Source organism: Salvia miltiorrhiza, chromosome 3 (genome assembly GCF_028751815.1).
Source record: "Salvia miltiorrhiza cultivar Shanhuang (shh) chromosome 3, IMPLAD_Smil_shh, whole genome shotgun sequence".
In the NCBI taxonomy this organism is placed as follows: Eukaryota; Viridiplantae; Streptophyta; class Magnoliopsida; order Lamiales; family Lamiaceae; genus Salvia; species Salvia miltiorrhiza.
In genome coordinates this window covers 12,013,483-12,032,794 of record NC_080389.1, presented here as the reverse complement: position 1 = coordinate 12,032,794, position 19,312 = coordinate 12,013,483, and the positions used below count along the sequence as shown (strand labels likewise).

Here is a 19,312-nt window from a genome sequence, read left to right as displayed (position 1 = left end):
AGTTTTTAATTCTAAGTTTTAGTTTAATAATCAATCTCTTTACTGCTTTCTTTATTGTTTTTCCTGCGATACTACTAAAAGCCCTTAAAGACTTTCCTTGAGAGATGACACTGGGTCAACTTACCATCACTAGGATGTCCTTGTTCTATTGCAAGTCAACTTAGAGGTGTTTCTAGTTGAGTCAAATTTTGGCGCCGTTGCCGGGGAGAGTTTTAGGCGTTTTAGTTGTGTCGTTTTTACTTGCTTTATTTAATTTTTGTTTTTACGTTTCTTCCACTCGATGCGTTTAATCCGTTTGTTCAGTGTTGTGCATGCAGGGACGCCGTAGTCTTAAAGGCAAATTGGTGTCTCCCTTGCATAGTATTAGCGAAGGGATTTTCAGGAAGAATAGCTGCAAGGGAGTGTTCGGTGACGACAGAGCAGACGGTTCAAACTCCAGCTCTGACGGAGAAACACGTGACAGAACTGAAGATTTATTCTCTGACTCTGAACCTGAAGTTCCAGAGCAGACTGTAGAAGAGGAAGAAGCCAGCTCTGCCAAGTCCTACTCTGATTCTGAACTACCCGAGCAGAGCGCAAGAGAGGAGGAAATAGATTTGCCAGCCTGCTCTGACTCTGAACCTTCAGAGCAGCCAACAAAAGAGGATGCCAGCTCTGCAGATACAGAGCACGCGATAGAAACGGCAAAACAAGCTAAGGAGGAAGAGGCCAGCTCCGCCAATTTCAGCCCTAGGCAGAAATTAAACAAGGAAAAGAAGGAGATGGCCCAGCATATGGAATACATGGGAGACTTCACCAGGCCGGTAATTGGAGATACCAACACGTCGGCAATTGTGCTTCCCACTGCTGTGAGAAACTACAATCTCAAACCTAATGATTCGAATCTGCTGCCGGTGTTCCACGGGATGCCAAGCGAGGATGCGCTGCAATTCATCCGGGATTTTTGCACACAAGTGCAAACAATCCCTCTACTTACTCTTACGGAGGATCAACTCAAGCTCAAGTGTTTCCCCTACGCACTTAAAGACCGGGCGAGGACGTGGATGCTCTCTCTGCCGCCCAACTCTATCACTACGTGGGGAGATGCTTGTGAAAAATTCATGCTGAAATACTACCCAAGCCACAAAACACAGGAGCTGAGAACAAAAATAATGGAGTTTACCCAAGGAGCGGATGAGCCTTTGCATGAAGCTTGGGAGAGATATGAAGAACTCCTCCGTCAATGCCCTCAACATCAATTCACTAATGTTATGTTGATGCAGTTCTTCTACGATGGGTTAGTGCAAACTGCCCAATTTATGGTGGATAGCACGGCAGGAGGCAACATAGCTCGGAAGACGGCAACAGAGCTAAAAGAGATTTCAAGACCTTGGCTGAGAGCTCCCAACAAAAGTCAGTCCGTGGACGGAGAGTGGAGGCTAGTGCCGTGACAAATCAGTTCGAGATGCAGCAGCAATTGGCCTCGATCATGCGAGAAGTCCAATAGCTCAAGATGGAAAAGATGGAAAATTCTCCAGTTCAGAGCTCAGCGCCGCCGATGACAACTCAGCCAAATCCAGCTCTGCCAATGTCAACCCCGCCGAACCCAGCCATGCAGTACGTTGAGCCGTGTGGTATTTGTGGAGATTTCAGCCATGGAGATAATGAGTGCCATAGAATGGGAGAGTTTACTCCGGAAGGACAAGCTGAGGTCTATGCAGCACAAGGATTTCAAGGCTACAATCAAGGGCAGAGCAGACCGTACTTCCAAAATTTTAATCAAGGACAACAAAACGTGAATGGTGGATGGAGAGGTCAGCCGAGCTCTGGATGGGTAAATCAAAACTCTGGAGGGAGTCAATTCCGCCGACCATTCCATATGGGATATCAACAGCAGCAACAATACTTCCCACCATAGCCGAGCGTTCCACAATAATACCCACAGCAGTATCAACCGTCCCCAATGCAGCAAGGAAACTTTCAACCTCAACAATTGCAGAACGCGCAACAGTTTCAAAAGCAAGTTCCACAGCAGAGGCCATCATTGGAGGAGACTATGCAGTCCTTCATGGAGATCAGCAAGCAGAACATGGAGATGACTAAGCAAAATTTTGAGTCTCAATCCGCCACAATAAAAAGACTTGAGACTACCATGGGGCAATTGTCGGGCACTTTGAACCAAATTCAATAGCAGTAGCAGCCCGGGAAATTTCATGGCCAACCCCTGCAAACTCACCAGGCTCAAGCTGTCACTGTTCTTCGCAGTGGCAAAATGGTGGACAACAACGTGAAGGATCCGGAGCAGACCAGAAATTCAGAGCTGCCGAAGTCACCTCTGGCGAAGCCAGCTCTGCCGATTCCAGAGATGCCGAAGTCACCTCTGGCGAAGCCAGCTCTGCCGATTCCAGAGATGCCGAAGTTACCTCTGGTGAAGCCAGCTCTGCCGAGTCCAGAGATGCCGAAGTCACCTCTGGCGATGTCAGCTCTGCAGAATTCAGCCGCACAAGGTTCAGTTCTGCCAAGTTCCACTCTGACTAGCCCTTATGAAGAAGAAGGACCAGAGCAGAAGAAAAAAGAAGGAGAGAAGGAAGATCAGCCCAAAGATGGAGTGATGGAAGAAGGAAAAGAGGCCAAACTACACAAATCCACTACACCTTATCGGCCACCAATTCCTTTTCCGGGCAGATTGCGGAATGAAAAGATGGATAAACAGTTCGCCGACTTCTACAACATGCTTGCCAAGGTGAACGTGAATCTGCCCCTCCTTGATGTGATCAGAAAAGTCTCGGCGTATGTGAAGTTTTTCAAGGAGTTAGTCTCCAACAAGCAGAAGTTCGAGGACAATGAGAAGGTTTTGGTCTCAGAAATTGCGAACTCGATCATACAGCAGCCTCTGCCACCAAAGCAACACGACCCAGGTAGCTTCGTGATTAAAATTGCTTTAGGAAATGGTAAGGAAGCTACGGGAATGTTAGATTTGGGTGCTGGAATTAACCTTATGCCTTACTCTATTTTTAAACAATTAGAGTTAGGTGATTTGAAACCCACTCGCATGTGTCTACAACTCGCCGATAGGTCCGTTAGATACCCCCGTGGGATCGTAGAGGATGTTTTGGTGAATGTTGGGGGCATGATTATTCCCGTAGATTTTGTGGTTCTCGAGATTGGGGAGGTGCATGAAAATGGTGTCGAGCACACACTACTGTTAGGAAGACCGTTTATGGCAACCACTAACACCTTAATTAATGTTAAGGATGGAAATATTAAAATGACCGTGTTAGGGGAGTCAGTGTCTTTCTCTGTGCATGATAGTCGTGCTATGCCTTCTGCAAATTTTATCAACGAATGCTCCTTTATAGATCCTATTGATGGCTTGGTTGAGAAGGTATTTTTACAGGAGCAGGAGTGTGTGGAAGTCTGTGCTGGATCGGCAGACATGGAAGAGCTAGCTCGGGAAGCTGAAGAGTTCAGCTCTGCACTCGCCAGCTCTGCCCCCTTCAGCACTGCAACCTTTAGCTTTCCACTGCCCAGCGCTGCACCCTTCAGCCCAGCTCTGCCGAGCTCTGTGCTGCCCAGCTCTGCCCAGCCAGTTATGCCGAGCTCAGCCATGTCCAGTCCAGCTCTGCCGAGCTCAGTGCTGCCATGCCATACGGAGCTGCCCATTGATGAACAGATGAGAACCAAGAGGCCAGCGCTGGCACTGAAGGAACTCCCAGCCAATCTCAAGAACGTATTCTTAGAAGAGAAAAAGGAGAAGCCGAGGTTCAGATCGGTAGCGTTGTCCCTGAATAAAGAAGGTGTGTTGCCAAAGGACGTGTTTGACCCTGGTGCAACTCCTTCTAAGGAAAATTTCAGAGGAGACGGACATCGCATGACATCCGATTATGGGCAGATGAGTACTCCGATGGTAGTGGAGTCTCACATTCTGTACGATCCTCATTGATGAATCAAAACTGAAGTCGGGCTGGCGACTCTAAATCTAGCGCTTGGTGGGAGGCAACCCACCGTTGGTTTATTTTTAGTTTTTGTTTTTATTGTGCTTTCTTTGTTTTTCGTTGTTTGTTTTAAGTTTTTCCTAAGTTTTGGTTTCCTTTGGATACAATGATGCTTGGTGTGCATGTCTTGTTTTCAGCGCTGCAATTCTCAATATGCCACCAGCGCTGCTGCCACCACCGCTACAGAACGTCCGCGCTGTACTTTTCCGCGCTGTACTTCTCCCCGCTGCACTTCTCCGCGCTGCACTTTGCCAGTGCTGCACTTTTCCGCGCTACTTTGCTAGTGTAGCCACTCTACTCTGCTACAGACCGCAAATTCCCCTCTTCACCACCTCGCACGATGCTTCAGTTTCTCAATGCCGATAATCAGGGACATTTTTCTTAACTCTTCTTATTTCTTTTTGTGCCCTGAGGACATGGCATGCTTTAAGTGTGGGGGGGTGTTTTATTGTGCTTATATTTTCAATTGGGCGAGATTAGTCTTTCTATGCTTAGTTTTTGGTCTCGAATCTTGCTAGTTTGTATGAATTTGTGGAAGAGTAGATGGTTTTCGATGCGAATTTCGGGTTTTGTGAATGAATGGTGGTTATTCTTATTTTACTTTTGATATATGTTTCTTGATTGTACAAACAATTAGGAGTTTTGTTGCAACACTTTTGTAAGTAAGTAAAACGTGATTTGTCCGGTAGATGCTAGAAGGAGTGTTGTCATTGTGATTGCCTACGATCATATCTTATCTGTGAAAGACGCTGGAAACCAGCTCTAAAATTGCCAGCTCTGAAACATCTGGCCTGTTCTGAAAACGTGACAGCTCTGAGTCTCTGCTCCTCTAGTTCAACTATGAGCATGGGAAACCACGTGAAAAGACTTTGGAGTACATCCAAATGATTTTTATTTCACGAATTATGGCTCAACTGTCGAATATTCTAAGCACAAAAAGTGTGAAAAATGGTGATATTGATTATAAAGGCGATCACATTAGGGAATTCACTTCTAGCGGAGAATTGGGTCTGATCGAATTACTTGCATTACTCTTTTGTTGCTTCTTAAACTTTGAGTTACTTGCATGATCGAGAGATGTGTGTTGATTGTAAAATTTTGAATTGACTTTGTGAATGTTTAGATGGAAATTAGCATTGTTGAAATCAATCTCTTCCTAAGATTCATATGGATTTTGCTTGAGGACAAGCAAAAGGCTAAGTGTGGGGGGGTTGATTTATGCCTAATTGTTCTAATTTTAGGGGCTTTCATGAGCTTTATTTTAAGATAATCTTCTGGAAATTGGTGCATTTTATGGTGTAGTTTATGCTTTGCAGGAGATTTAGGATTTCAAGATAAAGAGTGCAAATGTTGGAGAAGTTTGGGCTAAGAATTACGTTTTTGTGCATACTCTGGCGCGTCAGTGATTTATGCTTAATTTACACGATTTTTAAGGGGTTTGTTTGTGCATATCTTAAGTTAATCTTCTGGAAATTGGTGCGTTTATGGTGTATTTTATGCTTTGCAGGTGATTTAGGCTTTCGAGATGGAAGAATTCAATTTTGGATGATTTTCGCGATTTTTAGGTGTTTTGGTCCGTAGAGAAGCGAAATCATCATTGCTCTGGAAGACCAGAGAAATCAAAGCCCAAATCCGCGAATGTCAGAGGAGTCTAGGCCAGAGGAGTCGCTTCCCTGCTGACCAGAGGAGTCGAGTCCAGCGCTCAAAAGTCAGAGCAGAGGAACCAAGTCAGAGGGATCCGACAGAGCAGAGAAATCAGTCAGAGAAGTGAAAGTCAGAGGAATCAATATTCAGAGAAATCACCTATTCCGCTGGCGATACCATTCCTCTGGAGAAACTCATTTCTCTGGCGTGGTCCGTTTTCAGTGCGTGCATCCAGCTGGAAAGTTGCCTTGTTTTACACGATTCTATTACCTTTAGAATTCTATTTCCTTTTGGAATTCTACTTTGCATGGCAACTCCTATGGTGATCTGAAGGAAATCTGAAGCTTATAAATAGGTCCTCTTTTGACCTAAGGCAGATCATCAGACGGCAGACACCCGAAAACCTTAGCATTCATACTTTAGTTTTTAGCTTTAGAATTTTATTGCTTTCTAGTTTTTAAGGTTTGGATCAAGATTGAAGATTCAAGCCGCTACTTCAGTTTTTATTTAATTCGGTTTTTATTTAATTCAGTTTTTACAATTGCGTTCTTTTTAATTATGTTTAAGTTTTATTTTGCTATGTCTGGCTAGTTTCCTTTAGCTGATTTTAGGGTTTGTAAATAGTTGATTGAATTTATGTGATTTATTTGTTAATACCTTTGTGCCTTCCAGTTTATGATTCATAATTCCTGGTGCTTAATTTCTTGTGAATTATCTGATCAATAGTTTGCATGTTTAGCTATTCGGTTTGAGACCTAGCGGAGATAACTGTTTAGCGGATTCAGGAATGTATGATATGATTTTAACCTTGAGACCTAGCGGAGATAGGTGGATCATAGGGAGCTATTCTTAGGAACTTTTGGGAGTTAGTAGATTTTCTTGAGACCTAGCGGAGATAGAGAATTTACTAATCTACGATCGTTGCTGCTCTGGCGAGAGTAATTGATTAATTAAGTGATCTCTCATCATAACTGGATTAAACTGGTACATAGGATTAATAGATTTATTACGTAGATTTAATTGATGAATTTACTACCCTAGGATCAGTTGTCTTTTATACTTGATATTTCCTAAGTGATTTTAATTATTGTTATTTGCGTTTTAATTAATTAAACCGTCCTTCTTTTGTTTGCCTGAATATTACTAGAGTTCAATTAGGATTACTTAGAGTGATTCGTTGTAATAGTCCCTGTGGATACGATACTCGGTTACTTGTTATATGTGCTACAATTACACCGTGTTAGTTGCGGTAATTTGTTGCTAATAAATTAGTGATCAACTTTTTGGCGCCGTTGCCGGGGACTATTTAGAATTGACTTTAATATTTCTGATTAGACTTAAGCATTATTTCAGGCGTTATAAATTTTTATTTTATTTTATTTTTAGTTTTTAAAATTTCTTTTCTTGTTTGTTGTCTCAGGCGTGTATGATCACGAGATCCAAAGGAAAGGAACATCTAGTACCTTTGAACTTGGAAATCAAAAAGCAATACAAAAGAGACAACCGCGAAAAGAAGAAGCAAGCAATGGCAGAACAACAGAATAACATGGACCTTGAAACTCTTGTGCGAACCGTGACACACCTTCAGAGGCAGCTAGACGAAGAGAGAGAGCGCAACCGGGCCCCTCCACCAGAGCCACCGCTGAATCATATGTATCAGCCTCGGGTTGATCAATTTCAAGGAGGCAAATGGGGACCAACTGTGCAGGCCAACACATTCGAGCTGAAGCCGGGATTGATAAACATGGTGCAAGCTGAGCAGTTTAGTGGAGCGGCTTCTGAAAATCCGCATGCTCACATTACCCAGTTCCTAGATATCTGCGACACCATTAAGCAGAATGGAGTGCCACCTGATGCCATCAGAATGAAGATGTTTGGATTCTCTCTTAGGGACAGAGCGAAGGAGTGGTTCAAGAGTCTGGACAGAGGTGCTATTACTGGATGGGAGGATTTGTGTAGAGCTTTCCTAGCAAAATACTTTCCTGCCTCTAAAGCTCAGAAAATCATTGCAGAGATTTCTCACTTTTCCCAACTAGGAGATGAGACCATTCATGATGCCTGGGAAAGATTTCGTGAGCTGCTCAGGAAATGCCCACAACATGGTTTCACAGAGGATCAGCAAATCATTCACTTTTATAATGGTTTGACTGGTCTGACAAAAAGTATGGTGGATGCTACTGCAGGTGGATGTCTTCTACATAGAAATACAAAGGAGGCTTATCGAGTGATAGAAGAGATGGCCTCCAACAGTTATCAATGGCCGAATGACAGAAGTTCCACGAGAAGAATTGCAGCTGTGAATGAGGAGAGAGATAATTTTAAAGAGAAATATGAAGCTCTTCAAAAGCAGTATGAGTTGGAGAGAAAAGCATTGCTAGCTAAAATTCCTCAGCAGCCGATTTTATCCGATGTAACACAGTTTGAAAATGCTAATTTTGTCCAGCAGCAGTACCAATTCAATAGACCAAACTATCAGGGACATCAGGGTGGAAATCCACCGTATCATCCCAATAATAGGAATCATCCAAATTTTTCCTATTCAAATCCCAACAATGCTGTGCAGCCTCCACCTGGGTTTTTTGTGTCTAGTGGAGGAGTCATCAATGAGCCGAAGAAGGATTCACTAGAGGAGATGAAGAAGCAAGTGTTGGTGAAGGTGACCGGGATGGAGGCAAACTCGGCAAACATGGGGACCAAAATTTCCAACATGGAGCAAAATTTTTCAGCATTGTCTAAGCAGGTGCAGATGTTGGAGACTCAAGTTGGTCAGATGGCCAACCAAGCAGCTGCGCAGAACAAGCCAGGCCAACTTCCTAGCAACACTCAGTTCAATCCGAAGAGCCAACATCAGCAGCCTCAACAAAATCAGCAATGTCATTCCATCCGGGTGGTTGATAATCTAGTTGAGGATCCAGAGCAGAGGAATCAAGAGCAGCGGGATCCAGAGCAGAGGGTTCCAGAGAAGCGGGTTCCAGAACAGCGAAATCACTCAGAGCAGAGGAATCCTCCAGAGCATCGGAATGGCAAGGAAAAAGGTGTCGAGATTTTTGAGGAGGATGATTTGGAGACGATTGTATGCGATTCGCCACCAATTTCTAAGGTGTCAAGTTCTTCTGCAGTTAAGGAGCCCATCTCTAATCCCACATTTCCCAGGCCAGAGTACAAGCCTGTGGCGCCTTTCCCGAATCACCTGGCAAAACCAAGATTAGATGAGCAAAGCTCCAATTTTTTGGAGACATTTAAGAAGTTGGCTGTGAATATTCCTTCCGTGGAGATCTTGAGAAACAATCCAAATGAGGTGCAAATTGTGAAGGCTGTGATGGAAAAGAAGCGTGCATTCAATGAAATTGAGGAGGTGCTCGCAGTGAAGGAGTATCAGCTGCCTCCAAAGAGAGAAGATTCGGGCAGTTTCAATATTCCTGTGAAGATTGGGAAGTCATTGTTTGAGAAAGTGCTGTGTGACACCGGAGCAAGCATAAATGTCATGCCTCTTAAAGTATATAGGAAGTTGCAGCTGGGGGATTTGAAGCCAACCGACAAGACAATTCAACTGATTGATAAGTCTTGCTCTAAACCTCTAGAAGTTGCGGAAGATGTGCTTGTGAAGGTGAGTGATTTTTTTCTTCCCAGTCGACTTTGTAGTGTTGGATATTCCGGAGGATCCAAAGATGCCTTTGCTGTTAGGGAGACCTTTCCTTGCCACATGCGGAGCAAAGCTAGATATGCAAATGGGGACGATGATATTGGGAGCCTATGGGGAAACGGTGATCTTCAAGAAACCTCCACCAAAGGAAGTTCCCCAGAACGAAGTGATTAATTTGGCTGACAGTTTTCTAGCAAATTCGGAGGATGAAGAGGTTGCGAAAAATGAGCTGCCCAAGTATGAAGCCAAGGAAAAAACTCCAAAACCAAAAGAAGTTCTGACTTTTGAGATGTGTTTGTTTTTGGAGCATGATGGGGGGTCTTTGAAAACCCATACCCCCAAGAAGAAGAAAGTGAAATTCCGAATTTTTCGGAATAAGAATGAGAAGGGGGCAATGCTGGTGGAGGATGTCCGAGCCAAGAGAAGTGTTTTGGTGGAGAGGGCACCCAAGAGTAGAAAAGCCTTCCGATGGTTAGAATGTTGTTTCCGACCTCCATGAGTTTTTGAGGTATCGTCGAGCTCTAGACGTTAAATTAAGCACTTGTTGGGAGGTAACCCAACTATTTTTCTTTGTTTTGTTTTCCTTCCTTTTAGTTTCGTTGTGTTTTGTTTTGTTTCTTTTTGTTTCTTTGTTTTGTTTGGGGCTTTTGTTTCTCTGTCAGGTTTCTGGAGGTTTTCGTGTTTCAGCAAAGCCGCTCACTTCGCTGCTCTGTCCAGAGAAGCCACCCTCTCCTCTGTCCTGACCAGCGAAGTCACTCACTTCGCTGCCCTACCCAGCGCCGCCATATTTACTCTACCCAAGGCCACAAACCTCTTCAACGCCTCTCACGAAGATTCAGCTTTGCAATGCCGATATTCAGGGAAGTTTTCTACACTTTTCATATTTCTTTTATGCCCTGAGGACAAGGCATACTTTAAGTGTGGGGGAGTGGTGTTTTGTGCTTATATTTTTCAAAATTGGGCGAAATTGATTTTTCTATGCTTAGTTTTTAGTCTCGAATCTGGCTAATTTTTATGAATTTGTGGAAGAGAAGATGGTTTTCAATGTGCATTTCGGGTTTGTGAATGAATGGAGGATATTCTTGTTTTACTTTTGATATATGTTTCTTGTTTGTGCAAAGAATTTTGAGTTTTGTTGCAACACTTTTGTAAGTTAGTAAAACGTGATTTGTCCGGTAGATGCTAGAAGGAGTGTTGTCATTGTGATTGCCTACGATCATATCTTATCTATGAAAAATGAAAATGTTGGACGAATTGCCAACTTCAAAATTGCCAGCTCTGAAACATCTGGCCTGTTCTGAAATGTGATAGCTCTGAGTCTCTGCTCCTCTAGTCTAACTATGAGCATGGGAAACCACGTGAAAAGACTTTGGATTATATCCAAATGGTTTTATTTCATGAATTATGGCTCAACTGTCGAAAATTCTAAGCACAAAAAGTGTGAAAAATGGTGATATTGATTATAAAGGCGGTCACATTAGGGAATTCACTTCTAGCGGAGAATTGGGTATGATCGAATTACTTGCATTACTCTTTTGTTGCTTCTTAAACTTTGAGTTACTTGCATGACCGAGAGATGTATGTTGATTGTAAAGTTTTGAATTGACTTTGTGAATGATGGGATGGAAATAAACGTTGTTGAAATCAATCTCTTCCTAGGATTCATATAGATTTTGCTTGAGGACAAGCAAAAGGCTAAGTGTGGGGGAGTTGATTTATGCTTAATTTACACGATTTTTAAGGGGTTTGTTTGTGCATATCTTAAGTTAATCTTCTGGAAATTGGTGCGTTTATGGTGTATTTTATGCTTTGCAGGTGATTTAGGCTTTCGAGATGGAAGAATTCAATTTTGGATGATTTTCGCGATTTTTAGGTGTTTTGGTCCGTAGAGAAGCGAAATCATCATTGCTCTGGAAGACCAGAGAAATCAAAGCCCAAATCCGCGAATGTCAGAGGAGTCTAGGCCAGAGGAGTCGCTTCCCTGCTGACCAGAGGAGTCGAGTCCAGCGCTCAAAAGTCAGAGCAGAGGAACCAAGTCAGAGGGATCCGACAGAGCAGAGAAATCAGTCAGAGAAGTGAAAGTCAGAGGAATCAATATTCAGAGAAATCACCTATTCCGCTGGCGATACCATTCCTCTGGAGAAACTCATTTCTCTGGCGTGGTCCGTTTTCAGTGCGTGCATCCAGCTGGAAAGTTGCCTTGTTTTACACGATTCTATTACCTTTAGAATTCTATTTCCTTTTGGAATTCTACTTTGCATGGCAACTCCTATGGTGATCTGAAGGAAATCTGAAGCTTATAAATAGGTCCTCTTTTGACCTAAGGCAGATCATCAGACGGCAGACACCCGAAAACCTTAGCATTCATACTTTAGTTTTTAGCTTTAGAATTTTATTGCTTTCTAGTTTTTAAGGTTTGGATCAAGATTGAAGATTCAAGCCGCTACTTCAGTTTTTATTTAATTCGGTTTTTATTTAATTCAGTTTTTACAATTGCGTTCTTTTTAATTATGTTTAAGTTTTATTTTGCTATGTCTGGCTAGTTTCCTTTAGCTGATTTTAGGGTTTGTAAATAGTTGATTGAATTTATGTGATTTATTTGTTAATACCTTTGTGCCTTCCAGTTTATGATTCATAATTCCTGGTGCTTAATTTCTTGTGAATTATCTGATCAATAGTTTGCATGTTTAGCTATTCGGTTTGAGACCTAGCGGAGATAACTGTTTAGCGGATTCAGGAATGTATGATATGATTTTAACCTTGAGACCTAGCGGAGATAGGTGGATCATAGGGAGCTATTCTTAGGAACTTTTGGGAGTTAGTAGATTTTCTTGAGACCTAGCGGAGATAGAGAATTTACTAATCTACGATCGTTGCTGCTCTGGCGAGAGTAATTGATTAATTAAGTGATCTCTCATCATAACTGGATTAAACTGGTACATAGGATTAATAGATTTATTACGTAGATTTAATTGATGAATTTACTACCCTAGGATCAGTTGTCTTTTATACTTGATATTTCCTAAGTGATTTTAATTATTGTTATTTGCGTTTTAATTAATTAAACCGTCCTTCTTTTGTTTGCCTGAATATTACTAGAGTTCAATTAGGATTACTTAGAGTGATTCGTTGTAATAGTCCCTGTGGATACGATACTCGGTTACTTGTTATATGTGCTACAATTACACCGTGTTAGTTGCGGTAATTTGTTGCTAATAAATTAGTGATCAGTCAGAGAAGCGAAGACCCGCGCTGCAGAGAAATCCATTCGCCAGAGGAATCAATAGTCAGCGCAGAGGAATGAAAGTCTCGCCAGAGGAATCACAAGCCAGAGAAGTCAAAGCCAGAGCAGCGAAGTCATCGCCAGAGCAGCGAAGTCAATCTCCAGGCCAGAGGAATCACTGGCCAGAGGAATCACTTTGCTGCTGAAATCACTCGCCAGAGGAATCGAAAGCGCCAGAGGAATCGAAAACGCCAGAGGAATCGAAAAGACAGAGAAATCGAAGCCAGAGCGGAAGCCGTTTCTCTGGCGAGAGCCGCGATTTCCGCCATAGTGGAGATTATTTCCAGAGCGCGCGTCACAGCTGAACTTACCTTCCTTTGCACGATTCTATTCCTTTTAGAGTCCGGCTTTGCATGGCAACTTCCATGGTGATCCAGAAGGATTTGAAGTCTATAAATAGGGTCATACTTTTCATTGTAAATAATCAATCAATCCTTTTGCCCTAGTTTTAGACGCCATCTTTGAGATCTGTTGGCATCCGAAGCTTAGGATTTACTTGCTTTCTTAGTGCTTTCATAGTTTCGAGTTTTCATTGTTCTAGTTAGTTTCAATTTAGTTTTGTTTAGTTTTAATTCTTTGATTGTGATTGCGTGACACAATTACACGTTCAAGACGTTTACGGTATTTCGTATTTCAATTCAATTTATTTTGTTTAATCATGTTTACGTTTTTCATTCATGTTTATGCTTTCTTTTTAATTATGCAATTTAAATTATGCACTTTAGTTTCACGCCTAGATTAGTTGGTTTTTAATTTACAAGTATTTAATTTCTTAAGCTAGGTTTAATTTAAGTTCTTTAAAATTTTGCCTAGGGTTTAATAGTAATTAATTCGCCTAGTTTAATTTTAAGTTCGGTTTTTACTTAAGTTTTTAATTCTAAGTTTTAGTTTAATAATCAATCTCTTTACTGCTTTATTTATTGTTTTTCCTGCAATACTACTAAAAGCCCTTAAAGACTTTCCTTGAGAGATGACACTGGGTCAACTTACCATCACTAAGATGTCCTTGTTCTATTGCAATTCAACTTAGAGGTGTTTCTAGTTGAGTCAGCGATCTTTTGCTGCCGGTGATGATGTCACCGATGAATAATTTACCGGCGATAATCACTGTGTTTTTTGTAGTGAATACAACACATTCAAGTTCAACAACATGCCCGTCGCCGGTATTGTCGTCGGTGACTTCTTTCCCGACGATATATGGGTGATTACTGACGGCAAGTGCCGCCGGTAATCACCATATTTTTTGTAGTGAATACAACACATTCAAGTTCAACAATATGCATGCATGTACTTGTAACGATTGAAGTAAGGCTGTGAGACACAAGTGAATGTGAAAAATCAATGTATATACTAAATACTTGGGTTACAACATAAAAATATACTCCATCCATCCTCATAAAATGTATTCAATCTATTTTTGATAAGTTTTTCACTCACAATAAAGTGGGACCCTTACTCCACTCACAATACATTCAACTTGTTGAAATATAAACTTGATTTAGGAGAAGATATTTTGCTAGGAAATATCTAGAATAAAGATATTTTGTATAAACAAAAGAAAAAGAGAGAATATCCTAGAATCTCCTAGCTAGCTAAAGTGCACGTGTGGAATTAGGAAATAAAATTAGAAGATCAATCTAGAAGAACTAATTAAAACCACAAGTTGAAGTCGGTGATCTAGTAATCACCGACATAATACTTCTATAAATATGTATTGTGCTCCATTAGTTGAAGTGTGAAGAAATAAAATTAAGTTGGAAGCTTTGAAATCAATTTCTTTATTTTCTTTCTAATACACGTCCACCCCACTTTACACATTTTCAAAAACTAAATCCTCCATCATTATAAATCCTCCCACATATATATGACATCTATATTTCCAACAAAGTGGTATCAGAGCCACAAGATTCTACTTGTGGTATGGCGAATTTACAATCGTTTCAAGTCCCCATGCTCAACAAGAGCAACTTCGATAATTGGAGTATCAAGATGAAGGCGCTATTGGGAGCCCACGATGTTTGGGAAATCGTGGAGAACGGCTACGAGGAACCGCAGGACGAGGCCGCACTATCCCAACAACAAAAGGATAGGTTGCGAGACGCGAGAAAGAGAGACAAGAAGGCTCTCTGTCTCATTTATCAGGCGCTAGGGGACGACGATTTCGAGAAATTCTCAAACGCGAGCACTGCCAAAGAAGCGTGGGAGAAGCTCCAGAACGTGTGTAAAGGAGCGGAGCAAGTAAAAAAGGTACGACTTCAAACTTTAAGAGGAGAGTTTGAGTCTTTACATATGAAAGAGTACGAATCGATATCAGATTATTTTTCAAGAGTCTTGGCGCTGTCTAATCAAATGAAAAGAAATGGTGAAAAATTGGAGGATGTAAGAATTATGGAGAAAATATTGCGGTCACTAACCCCAAAGTTTGAGCACATTGTGGTGACGATCGAAGAAACTAAAAATTTGGAGGAGATGACGATCGATCTCTTGTTGGGGTCGTTGCAAGCATACGAGGAGAAGCAAAAGAAGAAGCAAGAAATTTCAGAGCAACTTTTAAAGTTGCACGTAAGCCCAAAAGAGAAAGAAGAAGGTCCAAGCAATGGCTTTGGACAGTCCGGGAGAGGACGTGGCCAAGGACAAGATCGAGGCAGAGGCCGTGGACGTGGACGTGGATGAGGACGAGGAGGCTTCGTCAACAGTGGTGAAAGAAATGAGTTCACAAGTGGTCGGGGGAGGAGCAACCCGCAGTCGAGGTACGATAAATCTTCAATAAAGTGTTATAATTGCCATAAATTTGGGCACTATGCTTCCGAGTGCAGAAGTGAAAAATTAAAGATTGAAGAGAAGGCCAATTATGCTGAAAATACAAGTCAAGAAATTGGTAGTGTGCTTCTGGCATATAAAAGAGAAGCTGGAAGACAAGATGACACGTGGTACCTCGACACTGGTGCTAGCAATCACATGTGCGGGAAGAGAAGCATGTTTGTGGAGCTTGATGAGTCGGTAAGTGGAAATGTCTCCTTTGGTGATGAATCTAAAATTCCAGTTAAAGGAAAAGGAAAAATTTTAATCCGCTTGAAGAATGGAAATCATGAATTTATTTCCAACGTGAAAAATAATATCTTGAGTTTGGGACAACTCTTAGAGAAAGGTTATGATATTCACATGAGAGATTATAACCTTTCAATAAGAGATGGCAAAAATAATCTTATTGCCAAGGTGCCAATGTCGAAAAATAGAATGTTTCTATTAAATATTAGAAATGATGTGGCCAAATGCTTGAAAGCTTGCTATAAAGATCCATCTTGGTTATGGCACCTACTGTTTGGGCACTTAAATTTTGGTGGCTTGGAGTTGCTATCAAAGAAAGAGATGGTGCGAGGCCTACCATCCATCAAACATCCCGATCAACTTTGCGAAGGTTGTCTACTCGGGAAGCAGTTCAAAAAGCCATTCCCAAAGGAGTCAAGCTCAAGAGCTCAAAAGCCACTGGAGTTGATTCATGCTGACGTGTGTGTGCCGATAAATCCAAGCTCCCTCGGTAAAAATAATTATTTTCTGCTCTTCATTGATGATTTTTCTAGAAAAACGTGGGTATATTTCTTGAAGCAGAAATCAGAAGTATTTGATGCATTCAAGAAATTCAAAGCTACCGTCGAGAAGGAGAGCGGACAACAAATCAAGGCCCTGAGGTCCGATCGAGGTGGAGAATTCACATCAAGGGAGTTTCTAGAATTTTGCGAAGTAAATGGAATTCGGCGGCCCCTGACAGTTCTGAGATCCCCCCAACAAAATGGAGTGGCGGAAAGAAAAAATAGGACAATCATGGAGATGGCGAGGAGCATGCTAAAGACGAAGAATCTGCCTAAAGAGTTTTGGGCCGAAGCAGTGGCGTGCGCGGTGTACCTATCCAACCGATCGCCGACAAGGAGCGTGTGGGGAATGACTCCACAAGAAGCCTAGAGCGGGAGAAAGCCAGGAATTTCCCACCTAAAGGTATTTGGAAGTAAAGCCTATGTGCATGTACCAGATGAGAGAAGGAAGAAGCTCGATGATAAAAGTGAAGCATTCATCTTTATTGGGTACGACTCTAACTCTAAAGGCTATAAGTTATATAATCCAAATACCAAGAAAACAGTGATAAGTCGAGACGTGGAGTTCGACGAAGAAGGAGTCTGGGATTTCAGCTCCAACGGTGACTTCACCTACATCCCACAGTTAGAAGAACAAAGAGCAGAAGAGCAAGTTGGAGAAGTCCAACAAGAGCCAGTGACTCCACCAGCTTCACCAGTACCAGTCACTGAAGACTCGCCACCATCTTTCTTAAATGAAAGAGCCACACACTACAAGAATTTAGATCATAGACTACATGAAATAGACGACATTGAACAAAGCATGTTGTGTAATAAAGTGATAGACGACGAATTTTAAATTGGCGTTGTCTATGAGCAAGGGAATAGACAACACACAGCCAAGCATGTCGTCTAATATGATAATAGACGACATGGAACAGAGTCATGTCGTCTATTGTTGGCGGTCATAGACGACAACCCCAAAACACGTCGTCTATGACATCTTAAATTGCGTCGTCTCTATCAAAATTCAGATTTACTCAAATCCAAATTTTCTCCCTCACGCAATATGTTCTCTCTCCCTCCCTCTCTGCCGTTTCCTTCTCCCAAATTTCTCCGGCGAACGTCGCCGGTTCTCGTCGCCTCCGGCGCGGCGAGGCTGGCGTCTCTCTCCCCTCCTCCTTTCTTTCTTTTTTCTTTCCCTTAATTTAAATTAGTAACTACCTAGGGTTTTTAAATCTTGTTCAATCCTGTTCTCCGACGAGTTCCGCCGCGCCGCCGCCGTGCTCGTCGCATCGCCACTCCTCCACCTCAGGTAAACCCCCTATCTCTCTCTCCATCTCTCACACTCGATCTCCTTTGCTCTCGATCTCTCTCTGCCCTAGATCTCTCTCTGCCTCTCGCTATCTCTCTCTCTCTCTCTTTCTGCCTTTTGGTATCAGATCTAGGAATTTCGTTTCCAACGCTCCACTCACCGCCGTCCAGCAACTCGTCCCGCCTCCCCACCGTCGATCCACTGCTGCGCCTGGCCTCGCCGTCGCCGTCGATTGCAGCGCCTCGCCTCGCCGCGCTGCTGCGCCGTGTATTGCTGCTCCTCGCCTCGCCGCACCGTCGATTGTTGCGCCTCGACTCGCCATCGATTACTGCCACCCATTGAGATCTCTAAATCCTGACGCCTCACCCCCCCTCGTCGCTCGACTGCACCTCCGCCTCATTGTCTACGCTATCACCAGGAACACCACTTTCGACAGCACCAAACAGAGCAGCTGATTAGGTTAAGTGGTTTTGGGTATTCTTCGTTTTTTAATTTGCTAATGTAGTTGTGATACCTATAATTTCTTCACTTTGTCTCTGCACTTCAATTTCCTAAGGTTTTTGTTAAGTTCTTCAATTTGTCTCTACATTTGCTAAGGTTTTTGTTTGAGAATTTTGAAGAACCAAGAGTCTTGGAAAAGAGAGGATTTGAACCGAGAGTCAGCCACACACACACACTACTGCATTCTTCGATTTCTGCTGTGAAACGTTTAAATAACGTGATTGGTTTGTTAGATTTAAATAACGATTTAACCTATGCAGGAATTGCAAAACTATCCTCGTTAGATTATACTTGACTCGGTGTTTCTGTAAATTTTGATTTTTTTCTTTACCTGTATTTGTTTTGGCTTGGTTAACTAAGTAATACTTCTGAATAAATTGTAATTGGCTAAATTTCAGGAAGTACTCGTACTTCTTTGTTTATGTTTTGAACTCATGTTGTGCATGTGGTGTAGCATCTAATACAAATAAGAAGATTTCAGAGCTAGATGTATACACTGTTTCTGTCACTTTATGTTATTTTTGTGGTGACCTCAGAAATCTTAGTTCTTAGCTGTGGGAGGTATATTCAACCGGTAAATCCTGAACTTTGTAGCTTCATTCGTTCAACTGGCATGAAACTAGAAGTAGTTGACTCTGTAAGTTCCTTATACCTCTCTCTCATCACAAAACATGTGTTTTGCTTGACTTGGTGAAAAAATTATATGTTTTAATTCCTTGATTGTCATTGCATGCTATATATTGTCCCAGATTGTCCCAGAGTCTTTCCTTCTACCTGATTGCTTGCAGAAGTTGATTATCCCAGAGGGTTTCCAGTAGGAATACTGGGGTAACTTCCCCTGCATCTTTTTTTATTGCATCTTACTCTTGTCCATTGAATGATCTGGATCTCTAGTAAGTAAAAACTCTGGCTGATACTAATTATCTCAACAGGGAAGCTTTGTGCTCCATGACGGGCCTCCTTATGCAAATGGGGATTTACATATGGGACATGCCTTGAATAAGATTTTGAAGGATATTATCAACCGCTATAAGGTAATTCTGGATACTCTTTTTCTTTTTAAGTTGATGCACATGAACAAAACAGCGAGAGTTTTTTGGGATTTTCTTGAACACTGTATACTTTCGTTTCATGAATGCTTGTAGGCATTTATATGACTGTGTGTACCACTTGTGCTTGAAATTTATGTGCCTAACAAACTTACTCCTCTTTTATTCCTTTTGTTAATTTTCCAGCTTCTTCAGATTTTCCAAGTCAGTTATGTGCCTGGTTGGGATTGCCATGGCTTGCCTACTGAACTGAAAGGCAAGTGTTAGCACTTAGCACCAGTCCTGCTTTTTGAAACCCTTGAATTCTTTTCTGGATGATTCTATTAAAAATGAG

At 42.0% G+C, this 19,312-nt stretch overlaps 1 long non-coding RNA gene and 2 other non-coding genes across 4 annotated transcripts; 1 reads left to right on the top strand and 2 right to left on the bottom strand.

The window, feature by feature from the left end:
- Positions 1-1,133: 1,133 nt before the first annotated feature.
- On the bottom strand, positions 1,134-1,240 carry LOC131019236 (small nucleolar RNA R71). Its single transcript, XR_009100156.1, has one exon. It is a non-coding gene; the product is annotated as a small nucleolar RNA R71 (small nucleolar RNA).
- A 6,377-nt stretch (positions 1,241-7,617) lies between these two features.
- On the bottom strand, positions 7,618-7,724 carry LOC131019259 (small nucleolar RNA R71). The gene has a single exon (XR_009100179.1). It is a non-coding gene; the product is annotated as a small nucleolar RNA R71 (small nucleolar RNA).
- Positions 7,725-17,134: 9,410 nt separating this feature from the next.
- Positions 17,135-19,234, top strand: LOC131017629 (uncharacterized). Of its 2 annotated transcripts, XR_009099712.1 has the most exons (4): positions 17,135-17,428; positions 17,556-17,887; positions 18,862-18,963; positions 19,165-19,234. It is a non-coding gene; the product is annotated as an uncharacterized LOC131017629 (long non-coding RNA). The 2 variants fall into 2 exon arrangements; XR_009099713.1 differs by lacking the exons at positions 18,862-18,963; positions 19,165-19,234 and adding an exon at positions 18,466-18,576 and having other exon boundaries at positions 17,136-17,428.
- The last annotated feature ends 78 nt before the right edge of the window (positions 19,235-19,312 follow it).